This window comes from Pinus tabuliformis, chromosome 1_1 (genome assembly GCF_031772625.1).
Source record: "Pinus tabuliformis cultivar Carrire ecotype Pingquan chromosome 1_1, CPIR1, whole genome shotgun sequence".
Lineage (NCBI taxonomy): Eukaryota > Viridiplantae > Streptophyta > Pinopsida > Pinales > Pinaceae > Pinus > Pinus tabuliformis.
The window spans coordinates 418,053,492-418,077,300 of record NC_142297.1 but is presented as its reverse complement, the minus strand read 5'-3'; the positions used below and the strand labels follow the sequence as shown (position 1 = coordinate 418,077,300).

Genomic DNA, 23,809 nt, shown 5'->3' with positions numbered 1-23,809 from the left:
AATCCTTTTTGAGATGCGCTATCTTGTTACAACTCCAACATTTGATTTTTCTCTTATGCCTTTCGACTTTGACTTAGATGTACCTCTCAACTTCTTCTCTTTCTTTGGATCGATCTCTAGCCACGATTGTTTCTACTGTGGAGGTTTCAATTCTTGATTTCCTCCTCACCTCCTTAGACAACAACGCTTCAACAACAAAATCAAATTCAAGAATCTCAATTCTACTAAAGCTAATAGAAATTATAAAATGATTCCATGATTCATGCAATAAACACAATCGTGTCACTACCTTATCTTCATCATCGAGTTTGACACCATACTACTCAACTGGAAAATAAGAATATTATTTACATTAAAAAAATCTATAATTTCCATAACTTGTTTCATTTTTAGATTATATAGTTGTCTCTTCAAGTATATCTCATTTGTCAAGTTCTTTGTCATATAAAGGCTTTCCATCTTGCTCCATAAGCCTATTTCGGTTACTTATTCAATAATATTAAACAAGACATGATCCACAAGACATAACCAAATTGTGATGAGACTTATGGTGTCCAAGGCCTCCCACTCGTCATCTGTCATAATTGCAAATTTCTTCCTTCTTTTATCTAACACCTTATGCAAACCCTTATACTAAAAAATCTTGCATTTCAGTTTCCATAATTCAAAATGATTTTTGCTAATAAATATATTTCAATTTCAAAATTACTATTTATCACATTCCCATCATCCTCCACACAAACTCTTCCTCTAAATTAAATATTTTTTCTACAAGTGTCCATTCATAATTTCTTAAACTTATTTTCAGGCTCCTCATTTCACAAACACTATTCAAACCCCATTTCTCATAACTTGATTTCTTGAAAGTTTTGTTACGCTGGCCCCACACAAACATCAAAAAATGATATATAATCTCCACACAAAATTACTTTTTAATATAAACTTTCAAACTCCCATCAAATTTATTATTAAAATATATTTTTACAATGAAGAATCCCCTTCAACTCTTAGGCTTCCGTGATAAAATGTAAGATTTTTGAGATACACAGATAGATCTAGATCTGCAAAACAATAACGAGCTTGCAAGAGAACTTGGAAGAGAATTGAGAAAAGAATGAAAAGTAATTCTACAATATTAGTTTTAGAATAAATACACAAAAGCAACTAAGTTAAGCTTAGTTGTACATGCAATAACTAAAGATAACTAAATCTAAGTGTGCTTTATCTTATGCTAATGTGTACATGTGCCACATGCAAGCAATAAGTTAACTGGAGCTAATCTAGGTGCATGTACACCAACACAGCTAGTCTAAGTGCATGTACATCAACACCCCCCCTTAAGCATAACTTAGGTGAGTGTGATGCAAAATGAATGAGTCCCGGCAACACGGCCATTTTAGGTACCCATATACAATGCATAAAAAAGGAGGAAAGAGGGAAAACCGAGTGGGAAGAAAACCCCCCCTCAAAATATAATGCAAAAGTAGAGAAAAGACAATGGCTAGGCAGTCGTGTCCTTCACCCCGGGACGATCTCGCAGGAAGTGAAACTTCTGCTCTTCCAGGTGTCGTAAATCCGCGGCCTGACAGAGCGCGAGAAAATACGTGGAGAGCATGAGATTGAGTATGTCGATTGCCTCGGCTGATTTGCGGGCTGAGATGAGGCCCAGAGAATTGACATTTGGGTTGTGCTGCTCGTTATTACGTTTGCTTGCAGGCGGGATTTTGACTTCCTTGAGCGCAGGGGCTATTTGAAGAAGGCAACCCAACAAACGAAGCTCCCTCTCATCGTCAATGTAACCAACGTCTCCGGTATGCAGCCATCCATCTTTATCAATCGTCATCTCAGTGGCCTCGGGATCATTGAGATACCCCTTCATAATTTGAGGGCCACGGATACAGATCTCTCCCCGGTGGTTATGTGGCAGGGAGACTCCGGTCTCGGGTTCGATTATCTTCATCTCTGCATTTCTAACCACGGTACCGCAGGAGCCAGACTTTATGATGAAGGGCACTTTTGCGAAACCCAGAGACATGGCCAGAACTGGTCCAGCCTCTGTCATACCATAACCCTGGGCCAAAGTTGCGTTGGGAATCCTAGCCCTAAGGGCGTCTTCCAGATCCTTCCCGAGAGGCGCAGCGCCTGACAAGACCATTCTGATGGACGACATATCATATTTTTCGACTACTGGATTCTTGGCGATGGGCAGAACAATCGGAGGCACGATCGGAGCCACAGTGACCTTGAATTTCTGTATCAGCTCCAGCATCGCATGGATTTCGAATCTCTACATAATCAACGGAGCCGCGTTGGAGCCCGTTCCCAAGTTTTCCGACGTCGGCCCATTTTTCAGGTGGTAATTAGGCACAATAAGGCTTGTAGATGCCGGATTTAAAGAAAACAGCTAACTTCGAGGACGAAGATAAATTTGAGCCTTGGCAACTCCATCTGATCGTTCTTGAGTTCATTCTTTAGCCCGTTCCCTCGCGCGTTCTCTTGCTATTGCTCGAGAATCTGCTGCCCTCGCTCTTACGCCTTTGACACTAGCCTCGTTTTCCAACTCTATTTCTTGCTCCGCCTGATCTTTAATACCCTCGTCTTCAGCTTTGGGTTGTAAGCTTGTTTGCCTTTCAATCTCTCGCAAGTTCGAAATCGAATCCAGAGGTTCGTCGTCGTCGTACACGGCCGGTTCTAAGCTAAAGCTTTCACGACGATTTCTATAGGTTGCGATCGAATCGTCTATCATTCTAAGCATTTCATCCTGTTTTCCAAACAATTCTTCCAAAATTTTCCATACTTCATTTGGAGTTGAACATGATTCAACATGAAATAGCAGTTCCGGAGAAATAGATAAACATAGGATGCCGAAGGCCTCGTCTATGCGATTGAAATATCTTGTTTTCTCCATTGCCGATGTTGGTTCAACTTCCGTTTCCATGGTTATTCGAAATAAGCCTCTACTTCTGAGATGAAGTTGAATTTTTGGCTTCCATTCGAAATAATTATATGGAGTGAGAATTGCCGATTGTGGAAACTCCAATTTAGACTCCATTCTTTGTTGTTGCTTCAATCTTCTGAACCTGCAAATAAAATTTCTTGTGCACTGATTACAAATCCCTGTGCTCTGATACCATGTAAGATTTTTGAGATACAAAGATAGATCTAGATCTGCAAAACAATAACAAGCTTGCAAGAGAACTTGGAAGAGAATTGAGAAAAGAATGAAAAGTAATTCTACAATATTAGTTTTAGAATAAATACACAAAAGCAACTAAGTTAAGCTTAGTTGTACATGCAATAACTAAAGCTAACTAAAACTAAGTGTGCTTTATCTTATGTTAATGTGTACATGTGCCACATGCAAGCAATAAGTTAACTGGAGCTAATCTAGGTGCATGTACACCAACACAGCTAGTCTAAGTGCATGTACACCAACATAAAATGAAGTAGACAGTTTTACATTAATTATGAAAACTAACTAGCACCATTACAATAACTATAAAATGTACTTGATACATTTATATTTCTTTTAAAATATAATTGTTAGTCACACTCTTACAGTTAGATTCTTACATGTTTGGGTGGTTGAAGAATCATTGGAAGAGTAATCTTTGTCATTAATCGTCCTCTTCTTTTTAGTTTCTTATGATCAAACAAATGCAGCACTATCCCAGAACTCAATACCTACCCAGAACTTAAATCCTCTGAGGTGCAATGCCTTTGGAGAAAATCTTTGAAGGATACCATCTCCCTGCAACATTTTCCTTAAAAACAAAACATAGTAAAGTTTGTATTTTTAAAATTTAAAATCAATGAAAGTTATACACTGGTTTAGGGATCCCGGAAATTGTGATCACTTTCTGCATACTCAACTATTGAGCTTGATTTCCAAAGTATCTATAGACATAATTTTAACAATAAAAATTAGACCAATTAAATTAATTTTAAAAACTTAAAAAAAAATCATAATTTTTTTTTTCAATTTCTTATATATTTTATAAATTTTGTTACTTCAATTCAAATTTATAACTTCAACACATCCTATAAAATTTAAGATAAATTCATCCAAACATATACCAAAGCACAAAAAGGTAGAAAAATTACGCTGCACTCGTAAAGACATTCAAGCTTGAATCGTCGGAAGTCTGCGGTGTGAGGTTAAAAGGAGTAAAGTCAAATGAAAATCTATATTGAGATTTTTATTTATGAAAGTTAATTTTTATTTGGATTTAGTAATTTCAAGAATTTCTGAAATATTTAAAATTTCGAAACTTGAAAATTATAATTTGATTTTCAAAAATTTAAGACAGATTCAACCAAAATCATGTTTTTTTAAGTGAAATCCATTACAGGTTTAAATTATGCTGACTTTTTAGCTTTCTATATATATAATTGAAAGAATAGTCTAACCAAACTACAGTTTTGTTAGGAAAATAGTGGAAATTCAGGCAAGTTTTAGCTTAAAAATCTGGAAAAAAATATTAAGAAATATAAGCTGCAACTGTCAAGTTTCAAGATTTTGAGTGTCTAAAAGTTTTTGATGTGCTAAACCCATTTCCATCATAAAAAAACACTCTTACGTATAAATATTTTAAAAACAAAAATAACTAGATTCCAAAAAAAATAGTTTTCCACGATAGATATCGCTTTTAATGTTTTTAAATAAATGGCAGACCACATGATGTCCTATTATTTGCAATGTTGTCTAAAGCATCCTGGACATGCATTAAGAATATCCTTGACCGTTTCCAAAAGGCGATTGGGCTTGTTATTAACAAGGCCAAATTGGTCCTGTATCACAATGAAACCGATTTGGACACGACTTTATGGATCTCACAGCGCTTCGGGATAGAAACAAGATCTTTGTTTGATGGAATCAAGTATCTGGGATTCCGCCTCAAAGCTAAGGCTTATTCAAAGAATGATTGGAGATGGCTAGTTGAGAGATTTTTTAGCAAGATTTCGATGTGGGAACATAGATCTTTATCGTTGGGAGGTAGAGTCGTCCTCACCCAATCTGTCTTGATGCAAATGGCGGTTTACTGGGCCCATCTTTATCTCCTCCCGGCCAGTATTATCCATGCCATGAACAGGATCTCCGCCAACTTTATTTGGGGTGCTAAAGCAGATAGAGGCAAAATCCATCTGTCAAAATTGAATCTCTTAACATTGCCAAAAAAGCTCGGGGGCTGGGGTCTGATGGATCTAAGGCTTTTCGGAAAAGCCCTGGTCTGCAAAACTTTGTGGAGAGGTATCTTCGGCACAAATCCTTGGAGTGCAATCATTCATCAGAAGTATCAAAAAGGCAGAAGCTTGGAGTTCTGGTTCAGGTTCGGCTCCATTGGAATTAAACAGGGTTCTGCAATTTGGCACAGCTTCAGAAAAATTGAAAAATACTTCTTAATCAATTTGAAATGGAGGATGTTCTCTGGAAGGAAAATCTTCATTGGTTTAGACTCATTTGCTAGCTATAGGGGGAATCTCCATGTTCCGGACCCTCTTCTTTTTTTCCTTCACAGAATGGGTATTTTTACTTGGGACATGATCATTGCGGAGTGGAGGGGCCTTATGCCTTCTCTGAAGGATGCTGCTGACATTGGCCTTCCTCATGCCTTGCTTTTACCTTGGGAAAATGTCAAGAATGCTCTAGATGAAGGAGGGATGAAGCGTGCCGAGACAGAAGATCACTTAGTATGGTCCCTATCACATTCTCATTCGATAGCGATTGTAAAAGATATCTACTTTGATCTCCTTTCCAAAAAAAATATGCCTGCCAGACAGATTTTTCCGGTGCAATGGTGGAAACTTGGTTGTCCTCTCAAAGTGATTATTTTCTCATGGTTAGTTTTCTACAACAAAAACTTAACATGGGAAAACTTGAGGAAGAGGTCGTGGCATGGTCCCAACAGATGTGTGTTGTGCAACGCTGAGGAGGAGACAAACTTCCACATGTTCTTCAAATGCGCGGCCTCCCAACAAATCTGGTATGATTTGGCTTCTTCTACATTTTCCTCACCTGTGTTTCATTTATGTTAATGCAGCTTTTGCCTGGTGGGGAAGACAAGAGGCATCTAAGCGTCCAATCCTTCCCATTGTGTTATGGTGTGTTTGGAAGTGGAGAAATTTAAAATTTTTTGAAGACACAAACATCTCCTTCAACTCTGTTTTGTTAAGCTTCTCCACTCTCTATGAATCGATCCAAAGATAGGTCAAAGAGCTCTACAGGTTCACAGTCTGGAGCAAAGTGCTGCGTTTTTTTGGGTGTCCAGGATCATACACCTGGAGTATCAGCTGGCTTGATCTTCTACATTGTAGAGCCTCCTCCGGCGAATGCCCGTTTCGGCAGTCATCTTCCATCTGAGTGATATCTTGGGCTCCTCTCTCTTGTCGTTCTTTTTGGTTATGTTTTGTCAATTAGATCATCCAGCAACACGTTATGGCAATATTTTGTGATATATGTTTTTATGTGTCCTGTTTTATATCATATGATTCTATATGGTGCCCAATGGTTTTTTTAAATATGTCTTTCAACTTCATGTAAAATCTGTTCAAAGCTGTCTTATGAGTCTGGTCACCATTGTTATGGGAACCAAATCGCTTCTCTGTAATCTACAGATCATGCTGTATATATTGCCTCAATATAATATATTGCTTTTTCTTCTAAAAAAATGGTGTTTTTCGAGGTGAAATCCATCGCTGGTTTAAACTACGCTGGCCTTTTATTCATATAATTGAATGCCAGACCCACATAGATATTTACACCATTGAATGCGGGAATTAGATAGATATTTAGAAGGCACTCTATTTCACAATTTGCAATCAATATGGGCAGGAGTGAATATCTCATATGGGGTGGGTTGCAATTGGAGCTGTACAATTTCAGGGAAACTAGCCTAACGAACAGATCATAAAAGGTTTTCAAGATGATTTAGAAGGCTCAATAGGTAAAAATTAAATAATTTTCTACAAGTCCATCTGGTTGGTTAAATGCGAGGAATGAATTCAAAAGTTCAATATTGTTTTGATCATAGCAGAAGATTCTAAAATTGCGAGGTATTCAAGTAGGTTATTTATTTTATTTTATTTTTAATTAAATTTTTCCATTGAATGTTGGAACTTCTTATCCTTCTTGTCCAGAAAGGCCTGTCATGTGATGCATGATAGTTAAATAGAATCGTTGTTCACAATCTGAAAGTAGATTTCGAAGTGCAATATATTGAATATAAAAGCCATCTTAATGTGCTTTTCTCAATGTCTGTCCTTGTTTGTTTTTTTTTTTTTTTTTTTTTATGGATTATATATATATATATTTTGAAGGTAAATATTGTGTAATTAAGAGATAAATTATTTTTTGAATGTTAAAAGTTGTATAATTAAAATATCAATTAATAAAAATTAGTTTAGATTTATTTTAATTTTCGATCTATTGAGTGTTGGGAGGAATTAAATCTCTTGAGGTGTAATTTTTTTTTTTTGAGTGCAAAATTTGAGAAAATGTTTGCATCTCTCTTGGCCCTTGATAGGTCCACGGTTAAGATGGATGTAAGCTGGTGATATAATACTATATAATATTTTTTTTTCCTCTGTGTTTCCTTCTAATTCCCCCTTTCCCCCCTTCATCTTTGTGTCTTTCTCTCTCCCCCAACCATCTATATCTGTTGAAATTTGGTACCGGAGGACAGATGGTTCCCTAAGGCTTTGATCTTTGGCCTACGGAAAAGTGTCCAAAAGAATTTAATTTTTCTCCTAAAGTGACTTTATAATTTTTATAAAGTCAAATCTAATTTAAAAGTGACTTTAAGTGATAAAGTTACTAAAGTCTAATTTTAAAGTGACTTTAATAAAGTCAATGTAAAATTAGAAATGAAAAGTGACTATGGAAATAAATGACTAAGTGAGTCTTTATTAAAGTGGGGTGAACTAAAAAATAGAAAGTGAGATTTAAATGAGCATTTAATCTTAGCCCTAGATCTCAATCTATTTCAACTATTGGATTTAGGGGTTCTCCAAAAGTCACTTAGGGTTAGATTAAATGAGGAAAAGGAAGAAAAGGTCATTCATTCTTTCATGAGCAGATTGAGAGAGAGAGAGAGAGCAAGAGAGCAAGGAAGATTTCTGGACAGGGAGAAGGAGGCAACAGCTTGGCACACATTCCAAGGCAGCACTCCAACAAGTCCATACAACTGAGTTAGCATACAGTGAGGCAGATGTTTGGGCACGATTTTCAAGGAGGTCGTATAGTAGTTTGCATAGAAATCGAGGAGCAAAAATCTGAGTTTGCTGGCACGATTTTTAAGGAGGCCGTACAACAGATTTTCAAGGAGGTCGTACAACAGTTTTCGGCACAGAAATCGAGGGAATCGTACAACAGAATTTTTGGCAGCTTGCACGATTTTCCACGCAGGGCGTACAACAGAATTTAAGGCTGAAAATTGGCACAAAAATCGAGGACGCCGTACAACATTTATTGCTGTTTAGATTTTGCTGTTTGAAATTTTTCCAGTTGGCTGTGAGGCACAGAAAACGAGATAAGTTGTAAAAGTTTGCTTGCTGATTTTTTGCTGAATATTTCTCACTGTAAAAAAAAACATTTTCCAGAAATAAGAAAGAGCTCTCGAACTGGTTTTCCCCAAGAGTTGTAGGGGGTTTTTCTAGGGTCACCTTGACCAAAAATCACTGTGTTTAAATGTTTTAAATGGCTATTTGTACCTGCTAATTTTTTTATTTCTGCATTTTCCAGCATTCTGTAAAATTTCCAGAATTTGTGTTTTCAGCAAAAAATTATTTTTCAGCTATTGAATGTATGGATATGGGAAATGGCATTTAATTATTTTGGAGAAATAAGGTGAAACTGAAAATCGGGGTGGGAAATGAGAAATTTCTACATGGTATCAGAGCTTGAGTTCTGAAGTGCAGTTTGGGACAACAAGGAGGAAAATTACAACCTGCTGATTTTTCACTCAGAAAATTCCAGCAAGCTGATTTTTCACAAACAATAGTTTTATCTTTACTACAGCAGTGTTATTTTTCAGTGTTAGGACATCAGGATGTCATTGGGATTGAAGGTGGAGGATAGGTTGGATGGGCATAGCAATTACAGCATTTGGAAGGAGAGAATGCAGAGTATCTTTGAGGAGGCAGAAGTCTAGGATATCATGGTGCATACCACATAGAACCCTGTTGTTGTGCCAAAGAGTCAAAGACCATTGCATTCCTCATGTCATAGGAAAGAGAAATGCCCATGAGATGTGGACAACATTGTCCAATCTCTACTAGAGTACCAATGAGAACTAGAAAATGGTCCTGAAGGAGATGCTGAAGACCATTGAGATGGGTAATGATAGTGCAGCTGGATATCTCATAAAGATTACTAATGTGAGAGATGAGTTGGCAGCAGTTGGAGAGGACATTCCACCCACTGAGTTGGTGCGGATTGAAGTGAATGGCCTCCTCCGTTCATGGATGAACTTGCTGATGGGGTTTGTGCACGTGAGACCCTTCCCACATGGGAGAGGTTTTGGGATGATTTCATTCAAACAGAGATCAGGAAAGGTCAGCTTGGGGCAGCCAAGCCAGTCGAGGAGGATGAGGATGTAGCACTATCAGTAGGAGGCAAGAAAGGCAAAGGGAAGAAGAAGGCTTCCACAAGCAATGGTGGGGGCAAAGGCAAAGGTAAAAGTAAACAGGGTAACACAAAGAAGGACTATTCCAAGGTGAAGTGTTGGAATTGTCAAAAGATGAGACACTATGCAGTTGTGTGTCCGAAGAAGAAGAAGAAGGGGAAGAACCAGAGCATGGCAACTTCAGTAGAGGTTGAGGACTTTACAGATCGTTTTGACCGGGAGTTTGCGTTCACTGTGTGTAAGTCCTCTAGTGCAGGATCACCTGCCACACAGGTTCAGAGGGAGCATGCTTTTCCTTCGATTGACGGAGCATCTTCAGGTATCTGGTATGTGGACAGTGGGGCTTCACGTCACATGACAATAATCCGTGAGTACTTATCAGAGCTTTCAGAGAGTGACACTGATATAGAAGTAGTACTCGGTGATGACAGAGTTGTTAGAGCAGTCGGTGTGGGGACTCTGACATTTCAGAGGGAGTCCAAACCTCCCTTGAAGGTGTCAGATGTTCTTTATGTGCAAGGGTTGAGGAAGAACCTCATATCCGTCTCAGCTTTGGAGGACAGAAGATATGAGGTACTGTTCAGGGGAGGATAGGTGTTGATGTATCCCAGGGGCACTCCAGCTGATTCAGCTAGAGTGATAGATGTACGCCATGTAAAGGTGTACAAGTTTGCATTCCAGTCCCTTGTGGCATTGAGCAGTAGTACCGACAGCAGAGCTAGCAGTTCTGAGCTGTGTGAGGTTTGGCACCGCAGGATGGGACATATGTATCATGGAGCCTTAAGGACCTTGCGGGAGATCACTATAGGTGTGCCAAATTTCAATACTGATCACTTTGATACTTGCAGAGGATGTGCGATAGGCAAGTTTGCAAAATCCCCTTTTCCCAGCAGTGACAGTAGAGCGACTGGGATACTTGATTTGATTCATTCCGATGTGAGCGGTCGGATGTCTCATGTTTCCTTGAGTGAATATGAGTACTATGTTTTATTCATTGATGATCACTCCAGGAGGACCTGGATTTATTTCTTGAAGACCAAGAGTGAGGTCTTCAAGCGGTTTAAGGAGTTTAGAGCTCTTATGGAGACACAGACAGGTCGAAAGATCCAATCCCTGAGGTTGGACAATGGGGGAGAGTACACCCTTGGAGAGTTTGTTGACTATTGTGTGGAGGCAGGCATTAAGAGGGAGTTGACTGTTCCTTACAACCCCCAACAGAACGGGGTTGCGGAGAGGAAGAACAGATCCATCGTAGGTGCTGCCAAAGCCATGTTACGTGATCAGGGGTTGCCATTGTTCTTGTGGGCAGAGGCCTGCAACACAGCTGTTTATTTGCAAAACAAGAGTCCGCATCGTGCCTTGGGGCACATGACTCCGGAGGAGGCTTTTTCTGGGAAGAAGCCTGATATTGGTCATCTTCGTATGTTTGGGTGCATTACATACTCCTACATATCCAAGGAGAAGAGGACCAAACTAGAGCCCACCGTAGAGAAGGGTATTTTTGTGGGCTACAGTGAGATCTCAAAGGCCTTTCGGATTTACATTCCTGCACAGAGGAAAGTTGTTGTCAGACGGGATGTGAAGTTCGAGGAGGATAGGGCTTTTAGGAGGTCACGGGAGTTTGAGTATCTGGATTAGCCAGATCCTCAGCAGCAGTTGAGTCAGTCGCAGGGATCTAGTGGGCAGGGATCAGGAGGATTCAGAAGTACATCTATGAGGATGTCAGGTCCGTCAGTGAGCAGTGGCTCGCCGAGCCAGAGGGGTGGTGCTCCGGGCAACATACAGAGCAGTTCACAGAGCAGTTCACTAGGGAGTCCACTGATGGACAGTTCACACGATACCTCAGCTTCTACAGGTTCAGGTGCAGGCAGGAGGATAACAGACAGACAGTCAGGAGTTCAGGTCCCTGATGATGATGAGGAGGAGGAGTTTCATTCTCCAATTGGAGAAGTACGCTCAGGGAAGAGGAAGCCCAAGTGGCTTCAGGACACCTTGAGAGATGCCACATCTGTTGCTGAGCCTAAGAGGCCGGTCAGAGAGAGTAGACCACCTGAGAGGTTTTGTAGCTATATGGAAATGGCTACCAGCATCCTTGACTTTGAGCCTTCTAGCTATGAGGAGGCAGCTAGCCAGCAGGTCTGGAGAGAGGCCATGCAGGAGGAGTATTCTTCTATCATGAAGAATGATGTTTGGGAGGTGGTGCCGAGGCCTGAGGGAAAATCCGTGGTTACTTCCAGATGGCTTTACAAGGTAAAGCATGCTGCAGATGGTAGCATTGAGAAATTCAAAGCGAGGTTTGTGGCTAGAGGGTTCTCCCAGGTAGAGGGAGTTGATTATGAGGAGACCTTCGCTTCCGTGGCTCGATATACTTCGATCCGCTCCATTATATCGATAGCAGCAGAGATGGGTTGGAAGATCCACCAGATGGATGTGAAGATTGCATTTCTCAATGGCTTCATATAGGAGGAGGTGTACATTGAGCAGCCACAGGGCTTTGAGGTGCATGGGAAGGAGTCCCATGTGTACAGACTGAAGAAGGCCCTTTATGGCCTGAAGCAAGCTCCCAGAGCTTGGTACTCCAGGATAGATACATACTTGCAGGGGATGGGTTTCACAAAGAGTGAGGCAGATCCGAACCTTTACTATATTGTGATAGGTGAGGAGCCTCTCATTCTGGTGCTGTATATGGATGACTTGATCATTATAGGTGTAGAGAGACTCATAGAGCACTGCAAGAGAGATCTTGCGGCGGAGTTTGAGATGAAGGATATCGGCTTGATGCATTACTTTTTGGGTTTGGAGGTGTGGCAGGAGGAGGGGCATTTCTTCTTGGGGCAGGGGAAGTATATTGTGGACATCCTTGGCAGATTCCACATGGAGGATTGTAAACCCATGTCGACACCGATGATCACCAACTGGAAGAAGCTTCATGCTTCAGATTCCGAGTTGGTGGATCCCACATTGTACATGCAGCTGATTGGTTCCTTGATGTATTTGGTCAACACTAGACCAGAAATTTGTTTTGCAGTGAACACGATGAGTCAGTTTATGTGTGAGCCTAGGAAGGTTCACTGGGTGGCTGCAAAACACATTTTGCGGTACTTGCAGGGGACAATGGATTATGGTCTGGACTACAGGGAGGGGGATGGAGTGAGATTGGCAGGTTATACCGATTCTGATTGGGCAGGTTGTGCTTCTGATAGGAAGAGCACTTCAGGGTGCTGTTTTGGGTTGGGTTCTGCAGTAGTGTCATGAGTCAGCCGGAAGCAGCAGTCAGTAGCATTGAGTTCAGTGGAAGTAGAGTATATGGCAGCCAATCTAGCTAGTTGTGAGGCCATCTGGCTTCGCAAGATGTTGTTTGGCTTATTTGGTCAGCCGTTGAGACCTTCAGTGATTTACTGTGATAATCAGAGTTGCATTAAACTCATGGAGAATCCAGTATTTCATGACAGGTCAAAGCATATCGGGATTAAATATCATTTCATCAGAGACTGTGTTCAGAAGGGCGCTGTGAAGCTTGAGTATATTCCCACCGATGAGGGAGTTGACTGTTCCTTACAACCCCCAGCAGAACGGAGTTGCAGAGAGGAAGAACAGATCCATCATAGGGGCTGCCAAAGCCATGTTACATGATCAGGGGTTGCCATTGTTCTTGTGGGCAGAAGCCTGCAACACAGCTGTTTACTTGCAGAACAGGAGTCCGCATCGTGCCTTGGGGCACATGACTCCGGAGGAGGCTTTCTCTGGGAAGAAGCCTGATATTGGTCATCTTCATATCTTTGGATGCATAACATACTCCTATATACCCAAGGAGAAGAGGACCAAACTAGAGCCCACCGCAGAGAAGGGTATCTTTGTGGGCTACAATGAGACCTCAAAGGCCTTTCGGATTTACATCCCTGCACAGAGGAGAGTTGTTGTCAGACGGGATGTGAAGTTCGAGGAGGACAGGGCCTTTAGGAGGTCACGGGAGTTAGAGAATCTGGATCAGCCAGACCCTCAACAGCAGTTGAGTCAGTCGCAGGGATCCAGTGGGCAGGGATCAGGAGGATCCGGAGGTACATCTATGAGGATGTCAGGTCCATCAGTGAGCAGTGGCTCGCCGAGCCAGAGGGGTGGTGCTCCGGGCAGCATGTAGAGCAGTTCAGAGTAGTTCACTAGGGAGTCCACTGATGGACAGTTCACACGGTACCTCAGCTTCTACAGGTTTAGGTGCAGGCAGGAGGACAGCGGACAGACAGTCGGGAGTTCAGGCTACTGATGATGATGAGGAGGAGGAGTTTCATTCTCCAGTGGGAGAAGTGCGCTCAGGGAAGAGGAAGCCCAAGTGGCTTCAGGACACCTTGAGAGATGCCACATCTGTTGCTGAGCCGAAGAGGCCGGTCAGAGAGAGTAGACCACCTGAGAGGTTTTGTAGCTATATGGCGATGGTTACCAGCATCCTTGACTCTGAGCCTTCTAGCTATGAGGAGGCAGCTAGCCAGCAGGTCTGGAGAGAGGCCATGCAGGAGGAGTATTCTTCTATCATGAATAATGATGTTTGGGAGGTGGTGCCAAGACTTGAGGGAAAATCCGTGGTTACTTCGAGATGGCTTTACAAGGTAAAACATGCTGCAGATGGCAGCATTGAGAAATTCAAAGTGAGGTTTGTGGCTAAAGGATTCTCCCAGGTAGAGGGAGTTGATTATGAGGAGACCTTCGCTCCCGTGGCTCGATATACTTCAATCCGCTCCATTATATCGATAGCAGCAGAGATGGGTTGGAAGATCCACCAAATGGATGTGAAGATTGCATTTCTCAATGGCTTCATATAGGAGGAGGTGTACATTGAGCAGCCACAGGGTTTTGAGGTGCATGGGAAGGAGTCCCATGTGTGCAGACTGAAGAAGGCCCTTTATGGCCTGAAGCAAGCTCCCAGAGCTTGGTACTCCAGGATAGATACATACTTGCAGGGGATGGGTTTCACAAAGAGTGAGGCAGATCCGAACCTTTACTATATTGTGATAGGTGAGGAGCCTCTCATTCTAGTGCTGTATATGGATGACTTGATCATTATAGGTGTAGAGAGACTCATAGAGCACTGCAAGAGAGATCTTGCGGCGGAGTTTGAGATGAAGGATATCGGCTTGATGCATTACTTTTTGGGTTTGGAGGTGTGGCAGGAGGAGGGGAATTTCTTCTTGGGGCAGGGGAAGTATATTGTGGAAATCCTTGGCAGATTCCACATGGAGGATTGTAAACCCATGACGACACCGATGATCACCAACTGGAAGAAGCTTCATGCTTCAGATTCCGAGTTGGTGGATCCCACATTGTACATGCAGCTGATTGGTTCCTTGATGTATTTGGTCAACACTAGACCAGAAATTTGTTTTGCAGTGAACACGATGAGTCAGTTTATGTGTGAGCCTAGGAAGGTTCACTGGGTGGCTGCAAAACACATTTTGCGGTACTTGCAGGGGACAATGGATTATGGTCTGGACTACAGGCAGGGGGATGGAGTGAGATTGGCAGGTTATACTGATTCTGATTGGGCAGGTTGTGCTTCTGATAGGAAGAGCACTTCAGGGTGCTGTTTTGGGTTGGGTTCGGCAGTAGTGTCATGGTTCAGCCGGAAGCAGCAGTCAGTAGCATTGAGTTCAGCGGAAGTAGAGTATATGGCAGCCAGTCTAGCTAGTTGTGAGGCCATCTGGCTTCGCAAGATGTTGTTTGGCTTATTTGGTCAGCCGTTGAGACCTTCAGTGATTTACTGTGATAATCAGAGTTGCATTAAACTCATGGAGAATCCAGTATTTCATGACAGGTCAAAGCATATCAGGATCAAATATCATTTCATCAGAGACTGTGTTCAGAAGGGCGCTGTGAAGCTTGAGTATATTCCCACCGATGAGCAGGTTGCAGATATTCTTACCAAAGCCTTACCACGGGGCAAGCATGACTACTTCAGAGACAAGATGGGTGTGGTGAGGAACACCTTCCTCGGTAAGAGGGAGTGTTGAAATTTGGTACTGGAGGACAGGTGGTTCCCTAAGGCTTTGATCTTTGGCATAGGGAAAAGCGTCCAAAAGAATTTAATTTTTCTCCTAAAGTGACTTTATAATTTTTATAAAGTCAAATCTAATTTAAAAGCGGCTTTAAGTGATAAAGTTACTAAAGTCTAATTTTAAAGTGACTTTAATAAAGTCAATGTAAAATTAGAAAGGAAAAGTGACTTTGGAAATAAATGACTAAGTGGGTTTTTATTAAAGTGGGGTGAATTAAAAAATAGAAAGTGAGATTTAAATGAGCATTTAATCTCAGCCCTAGATCTCAATCTATTTCAACCATTGGATTTAGGGGTTCCCAAAAGTCACTTAGGGTTAGATTAAAGGAGGAAAATGAGGAAAAGGTCATTCATTCTTTCATGAGCAGATTGAGAGAGAGAGAGCAAGAGAGCAAGGAAGATTTCTGGACAGGGAGAAGAAGGAGGCAGCAACTTGGCACACATTCCAAGGCAAAATTCCAACAAGTCCATACAGCTAAGTTAGCATACAATGAAAGGCAAATTTTTGGGCACGATTTTCAAGGAGGTTGTACAGCAGTTTGCACAGAAATCAAGGAGCAGAAATCTGAGTTTGCTGGCACGATTTTCAAGGAGGCATATAGCAGATTTTCAAGGAGGTCGTACAACAGTTTTCGGCACATAAATTGAGGGAATCGTACAACAAAATTTCTGGCAGCTTGCACGATTTTCCACGCAGGCCGTACAACAGAATTTAAGGCTGAAAATTGGCACAAAAATCGAGGAGGCCGTACAACATTTATTGTTGTTCAGATTTTGCTGTTTGTATTTTTTCCAGCTGGCTGTGAGGCACAGAAAATGAGATAAGTTGTAAAAATTTGCTTGCTGATTTTTTGCTGAATATTTCTCACTGTAAAAAAAGAAGAAGCATTTTCCAGAAATAAGAAAGAGCTCTCGAATTGGTTTTCCCCAAGAGTTGTAGGGGGTTTTTCTAGGGTCACCTTGACCAAAAATCACTGTGTTTAAATGTTTTAAATGACTGTTTGTACCCACTGCCTTTTTTATTTCTGCATTTTCCAACATACTGTAAAATTTCCAGAATTTGTGTTTTCAGCAAAAATTTATTTTTCAGTTGTTGAATGTATGGATATGGGAAAGGGCATTTAACTATTTTGGAGAAATAAGGTGAAACTGAAAATCGGGGTGGGAAATGAGAAATTTCTACAATATCTATATCTCCCTCTATCTCTTTACCTGACCTCCCCAAACACATACTCTCTCTCTATCTCCATATCTATCCCTCTTTTTGTCTTTCCTTCTAATTCCCCCTTTCTCCCCTTCTTCTTTGTGTCTTTCTCTCTCCCCCAACCATCTATATCTATACCTCCCTCTATCTCTTTATCTCACCTCCCCAAACACACACACTCTCTCTATCTCCATATCTATCTCTCTTTTTTTCCTCCCTCTGTCTCTCTTCTTCCCTCTCTCCCCCTCCAACTATATCTCTATCTCCCTCTGTATCTTCTTTTTTTATCTCTATCTCATCCCCCAAACACAGAGACTCTCTCCATATCTATCTATCTCTCTCTCCCTCCCTCTTCCTCACCCTCTCCATCTCTCTCTCTCTCTCCTTTCTATCTTCCCTCCCACTCTCCTCTCTCCATCTCTCTCTTGTTACTCCCTCTCTCTTTCCATCATTCTTTCTATGTCTTTCTTCTTCGCTCCCTCTCTCTATGTCTTTCTTCTTCCCTCCGCCCCCACCCCTCTCTCTCTTTCCCCTTCTCTCTCTTCCTTCCTCTCCCACCTCTCTTTGTCTCTACCCCCCATCACGCTCTCTCCCTTTGCCCTCCAACTCTATCACTATCTCTATGCCTCTCTACTCCTCTCTCCCCCCTCATCTTCGTGTCTCCTTCCCTCTCTCTTTCCCTTCTCTCTCTCCCTCATTCTTTCTCCTCTCTCCCTGGTCACTGCGCCCCCTCCCTCCCCACCCTTCAACTCTCTCCATCCCCCCTTCTCCCCAACACCGGCCTCGCCTACCCCCTCTCTCCCTAAATTTGATCTATTGTATTGTATTTAAGGAAGTACCTAAATTAAAAGAACTCAATTGATTGTAAATAATAAACCTATATTTTTGATTAATCATGTCAAAGAAAATACAATAATGAAAAAATTAAAAGAATCACACTTTATTTTTCTCTATCATTGTTAGTCACTTTTATTTTTCTCATCCTTGCATCATTAGTTAAGATGGATCTATGCTAGTTCTTAATAATATTATTTAATTAAAATGATTCTCATTTTTTATTTTATTAAAAGGTTGATTTAGATATATTTCAAAAGTAATCATGACATTTTTTCTTTTAAATTTAATTAAAACATGTTATAAAATAAAATAAAAATAAAATATTAGTTAAGATGGATCTATGCTAGTTCTTAATAATATTATTTAATTAAAATGATTCCCATTTTTTATTTTTATTAAAAAGTTGATTTAGATATATCTCAAAAGTAATTATAACATTTTTTTTTTCTTTTAAATTTAATTAAAAACATTTTTAAAATAAAATATTTTGTTGGTGAAATAAGTTAGGGTTTTTGGGCATGTGGTGTTGATAAGTCATGGTATTGGCACATGGTATTGTAACGAAACCTATTTACAAGTTAATAATACCCATGGTAAAGAGAGGGCGAATATCCATGGTTAATAATCTTGCCATATTGTTATAAAATATTTTGATTGTGAAATAAGTTATTTTTTTGGGCATGTGGTATTGATAAGCCATGGTATTGGCCTATGGTATTGTAACAAAACCTATTTACATGTTAATAAAATCCACCATAAAGTGGAAATAAGTTAGGGTTTTTGGGCATGTGGTGTTGATAATTCATGGTATTGGCCCATGGTATTGTAACAAAACCTATTTACAAGTTAATAATACCCATGGTAAAGAGGGTGTAAATATTCATGGTTAATAATCTTGCCATATTGTTATAAAATATTTTGATTGTGAAATAAGTTATTTTTTTGGGCATGTGGTATTGATAAGCCATGGCATTGGTCTATGGTATTGTAACAAAACCTATTTACTTGTTAATAATTTCAACCCTAAAGTGAGGGTGAATATTCGTGGTTAAGAATCTTTTCATATTTGTAAGTTTATTGTAAGTATTTAATTTTAATGTTCTTATTAATTAAATTTAAATATAGTTATAGAATCATTATTTTAATTTAAATATAAAATGGATCTAAATTTATAGAAAATAAATCGTGGTCAACTTCTTAAAAGGATCAAGACTTTGTTCGTCAACATCATGGTGTTCCATTGCATTTTGTACACATAGGAGAATTGCCTATTGTGTTGTTGACCATTCTACTAAGACTTTGTCCATTATGGTTTTCAGTTACTAATAAATATCTAGTGGATGCATATACCTTGTTTGTTTGATTCTAATATTTATATTATATGGCACCCAACTCCCTATCTCTTTTTCAGCTTATATACCCATGATGAAGCATCATTCAATTATGGGCTCTTGCTTTGCTTCTTCAATTTCCCTGTGTATGAGAATAGGGATAGATCAAACATACACAACAATGGATTTTTTTTCTTCATGTTGGGCCCTTGCACTACCAGGGGGATACTGCATTCGCCTCCCTCTGCGATTACTGATACAACCAGGTTGAACCATTGTAATTATCGAACCGACAAGAGGTAAGGGAAGTGAGGCTAAAGCTTGGAACACCTAAGGAATGATAAAATGAAGGCCCCTGAGAGGAGACAAGTTACCAAGAACAAAAAAAAAGATTAAGGGCAAAGTGCTCATTCGAAGAAAATCCAAGAAGAGACTTTAAGGGGAAAAGCCTAGCAAGTAAAAGAGAGAGGACTTGACTGAGTTGAAAATGAAGGAAACAACAATCCAAACATGGAAATATGACTAAGATAAATGAACATAGCAATGGAGAATAACATTTAGCTTATAGAAAGCCTAGAATAAAGATCAAAGTGAAATATAAAGAGACGAAGGAAAGCATGAAGGGCTGAGAGAAAATGGAGGGAACCACCTGGTTTTAGAAATAAGAGTTAAACCAATTTAAACAGTCTCTATGCTTTCCTCCTAGACCTCGAGCCTGAATTAACCACTTGGAAGACTAAAATCGAGGCCTTGGAGAAGGCCAAAGAGCCTATCCCTTAATCTTTAGTTCCCCTTATTTTCTGCATACCCAATTAATATACAGTCTCCTTCCTAGATATGCCTTTCACCTACGAAACTAAGCTCAAGGGAAAAAATAAAAAATGACACTCCATATTCCTAAGAAATTACCAGTCTTCAACAAACAATTTATGAATATACAAATGACACCAATTATTTAGAAGTGTGGCGAGGTGTGTTTTACCAAACTCTTCTCGAGAGTCCACGTCCTTGCTCTAGAGTTCCAATAGATGCCATGAGAAGAGCTCAGATGAGGACCTTCCCAACAAAATGATGTTTCCCTGTGAAACTCAGTGCTACATTAGACCACACAACCTTGGACATTACACCTTCATAATTTTGTAATGAAAACTAAAGGGAATTGAATATCTATACCAAATCACTGACTACGTGAATCTTCATAGCCTTTTCCCCCCACATCTTATTAAATCTCCATTATCATTAAATTTAAAAAGTTAAAATAAATATATAATATATAAATAATAGATTATTTTATAATTGATTATTATTTATATTTGTGGTTAGCTTCACTTTCACATAAAAACAATAATAAGTTCAAAATATTAAAAATAATTAAAATAATGAAATTTGGATTTATTTCTACATATTTATTCTAAAATGATCTAGTTCTTCAAATTACAGAGTTTGTTTAGTTTTAGTTGGTTGAGAGATTCTCTCCAACTAGTTAGGCAACTAGATTACTGTGTGGTTGAGATATTTACTCAACCAAATTGATTAAGTGTCCAAGATAAACGCAATATCTTGACACATACTCTTGATGTATTAATATTGTATCATTCTCATTTTTTTATACATAGAGTGTGTGTGATAATACATTCATTAGGGGAGTTTTGAGGTCTAAAATGAACCTCTTAAGGAAATTATAAAATAATAGTGGAAATAATAAAATAATATTAGATTACATCATTAAATTTTATAGAGAAAAAAAGGAAAAAACTATTTTTTCAACTCGTATTTTCAACTTATCTTGTTATGAGTTTACTCAACTTTCAAGCGAAAACACTCATTGGATACAAAATTTGATTCCTCATCCAAGGAGTACCCATATTGCATACTTTCGATGGATCTCGCTACACGAAAAGTGAAAAATACATGAAAAATGTGATTGCAATCACATTTTTTCATGTATTTCTCATTTTTCACATAGCAAGGTGTATCGAAAGTATGAAAAATGTGTACTCCTTGAATGAGGAATTAAATTTTGCATCCAACGAGTATTCCCGATCAAAATTTGAGTAAAACCTTAAGGAGATAAGTTGAAAATACTAGTTGAAAAAATAGCTTTATTATTTTATTATTTTTTAATATTTTTATTTTTTTACTTCAAAAATGGTGAATCATTTTCATGGTTGACATCATCATCTTGAATCCTATTGGTTCTTAGAAAGTTTATTTTGGTTGTACATTTTTATTAGGAGGCCCATTTTAGACCTCAAAATTCCCCTAATGTACGCGCCAAGCCTTTTCCACCATGTCTCTGACTCTCATGTATTTAGTGTTTTATTAGTTTATTAAATCATTTATTTGTTATCAGAGCACCCGATTGGAGTTGGATAGTTGGAGTTGGATTGTGAGTTGTGGTAATGTTATCGCTAAATCTTGCACCCACAGCACAAGTGCAACAGGAGGCAAGGAAAGCTCCCTAGAGACAACCTATGGGTTGATTGTAGACCGGTGCCTAGGACATCTTAAATATATGAGTGCTTGTAAGGTTATATGTGAGGGGGTTGCAGGACTTCAATTGTCACGTAAAAAGGTGTGAGGGGCTTGGTTCAATAAGCTTTCAAAGAGGAAGATTCATGCCAACTCATGGATTCAAATGCTGGGGGGTATTTGGGCAATATCAAAGAGAAATGACTTCTCCTTCTGGTGGTCGACACACAAACATGAGACAACTTAAATTGAAGTTGTATTGATGGGGGAGAGGAGGAAAGGAGGGAGAGAAATAGATGCATAGGGATGTAACAAACATAATCATAGGCAACAATGTTCTATTCGAAAGGGGAATCCAATGGATAAGGTTGTAAGCAAGACAAAATCCTAAGCCATGGTTTTCCAATGAGATGATAGAAATAAAGGAGAAAAGAAGGTTTTAGGTCAAACATAAAATGGTTATCGTTCTTTGCCCAAGAAACTAAGATAAATCCATAGATTGAAGAGGAACCAACTACGTTCATAACACTATTTCAAAGAAAGAAAACCACAAGTGAAATGAGATTACCAAGAGGAACTTGCTGCACATTAATCATGCTTGGAAACAACAGGGAAACACCATTTATCCCAAAGGGCCCAATAACTAGTCCTTACACTCAGCCATTATATCAGTGAAGTCCCATAAAAACATATTGAACCGAAATGACAACATAGAATTCAGCCCTTGCGGGTCTGAGAATCCGGAACCCTTGTATAATATTGCTTCCCCCTATTTATAAGAAGAGGAGGGGAACTTTGAATTACAATCAAAATATATGAGCCTGAGCCCCAGCTGTCATGTTGGACTAGCTATCTCGACTCTGTCAGGCTCTGCTACCACCTACCTAAGATTATAACAGGGATCGAATCCCTTTCTTTGAAAAATACAGAAATAAATGCTCATAGAAAGAAAGTCGAGAGAGGAAGGAGGAGGTGTCCCCTTGTTGCTTGAGTGGGGGCCTTGGATAGAGCCATGTCCCTGCTGTCGTCTTTCTCTTTTCGGCTGCTTGAGGCGGTTCATTGCTACTTGGTCGGCTTATGTCAATTCTACCTCTACTGCGTGGGTGAGTTGTTCAACGGAGAAGGGATAGAGTGTTTCTGGGTAGTGTTGCGCTGTGCAGAGGAGAGAGACTCCATGTCAAGGCATTAAGTCTCCGTAGAAGCCCCCCATACTTCCATTTATGCACTGCTCCCTGCTTTATTTAATGTCGGGGCTGTTGACCCATCCACCTTTAAAGTTCTGTACCATGCCCTCGGGGCCCTGCTATAGTGTAACAACAAAGTTTCTCAGCCGCGGGATTTTTACCTTAAAATATGACAAACGAGCGGGCCATTTTGATCTCCCCCTTAGCCCTTATGCCTTCAACCCCTTTTGTAACTTCTTGCATATGACCGGGGGCTGGAACCAAGGGTTTAGCCCTTTGGGCGCTAAGGCTTTTGACAGCTGCGAGGCGGCCTTATTTCCTTCGTTAATCGAAATCTCGCATCCCGATGCTGAATGCACTTTTCGTTAAGCATTCCCTCTGGGAAACTGCGATCGCCGATATGCGAGATTGGGCCCACCTAGGACATCAAAATCGCAACACGAGGAGGGTGACTCTTTACCCTTTTTCCATAGCACGGACCGATTCGTTCGGACGCGAAAACCTTATCACATATATCACCATACTTTATTGCATTCGGGGGCCACTTTCCTTATCGCAATTGCATCCAGGAAGGAATTTCGATGGAAGAGAAAGCTTTACAATGCGTGATCGCCAATTGCCGACTGCGATGGGTGATGTCATCATTGCCATGTGTCACCCAGTTAGTGGTGACAAGTGTCACCCAACAATGGCTCCATCTCACCCCTGAAAATGCTAATGGGTGACACGTGTCCTCCGTACGACCATGTCACCGTCCATACTGCCCCATTACTGCTGACATCAACTGCCCTGTCAGTTTTGAATACATATCAGAGGCCGCCACATGGCCCCCCTAAAGGAGAGAGAAAGATGCCCACCGATCCCTGTTTTTCCATTCTTTCCTTTGTATTTAAAATCTCTCCTCCTCGACGATTTTGGTCCATATTGCAATATCGACGATTTCTTTTAGTTTCAGACCTGTGACTCTGCCGATCCGCTAATTGCCGATGCCACGTGGAGGAGAGAGAAGGGGAGGCCCGACCCTGGTTTTTCGATGAAATTCCTTTGTTAATGGTTTTCTCACCCCCCATGTTCTTACCTTATACTGCAGCATCAGCCCCTGCAAGGTCTTTTAA

General features: G+C 40.1%; 1 pseudogene; it reads right to left on the bottom strand.

The window, feature by feature from the left end:
• Positions 1–1,501: 1,501 nt before the first annotated feature.
• Positions 1,502–2,283, bottom strand: LOC149213475 (4-coumarate--CoA ligase pseudogene; annotated as a pseudogene).
• Between the last annotated feature and the right edge of the window lie 21,526 nt (positions 2,284–23,809).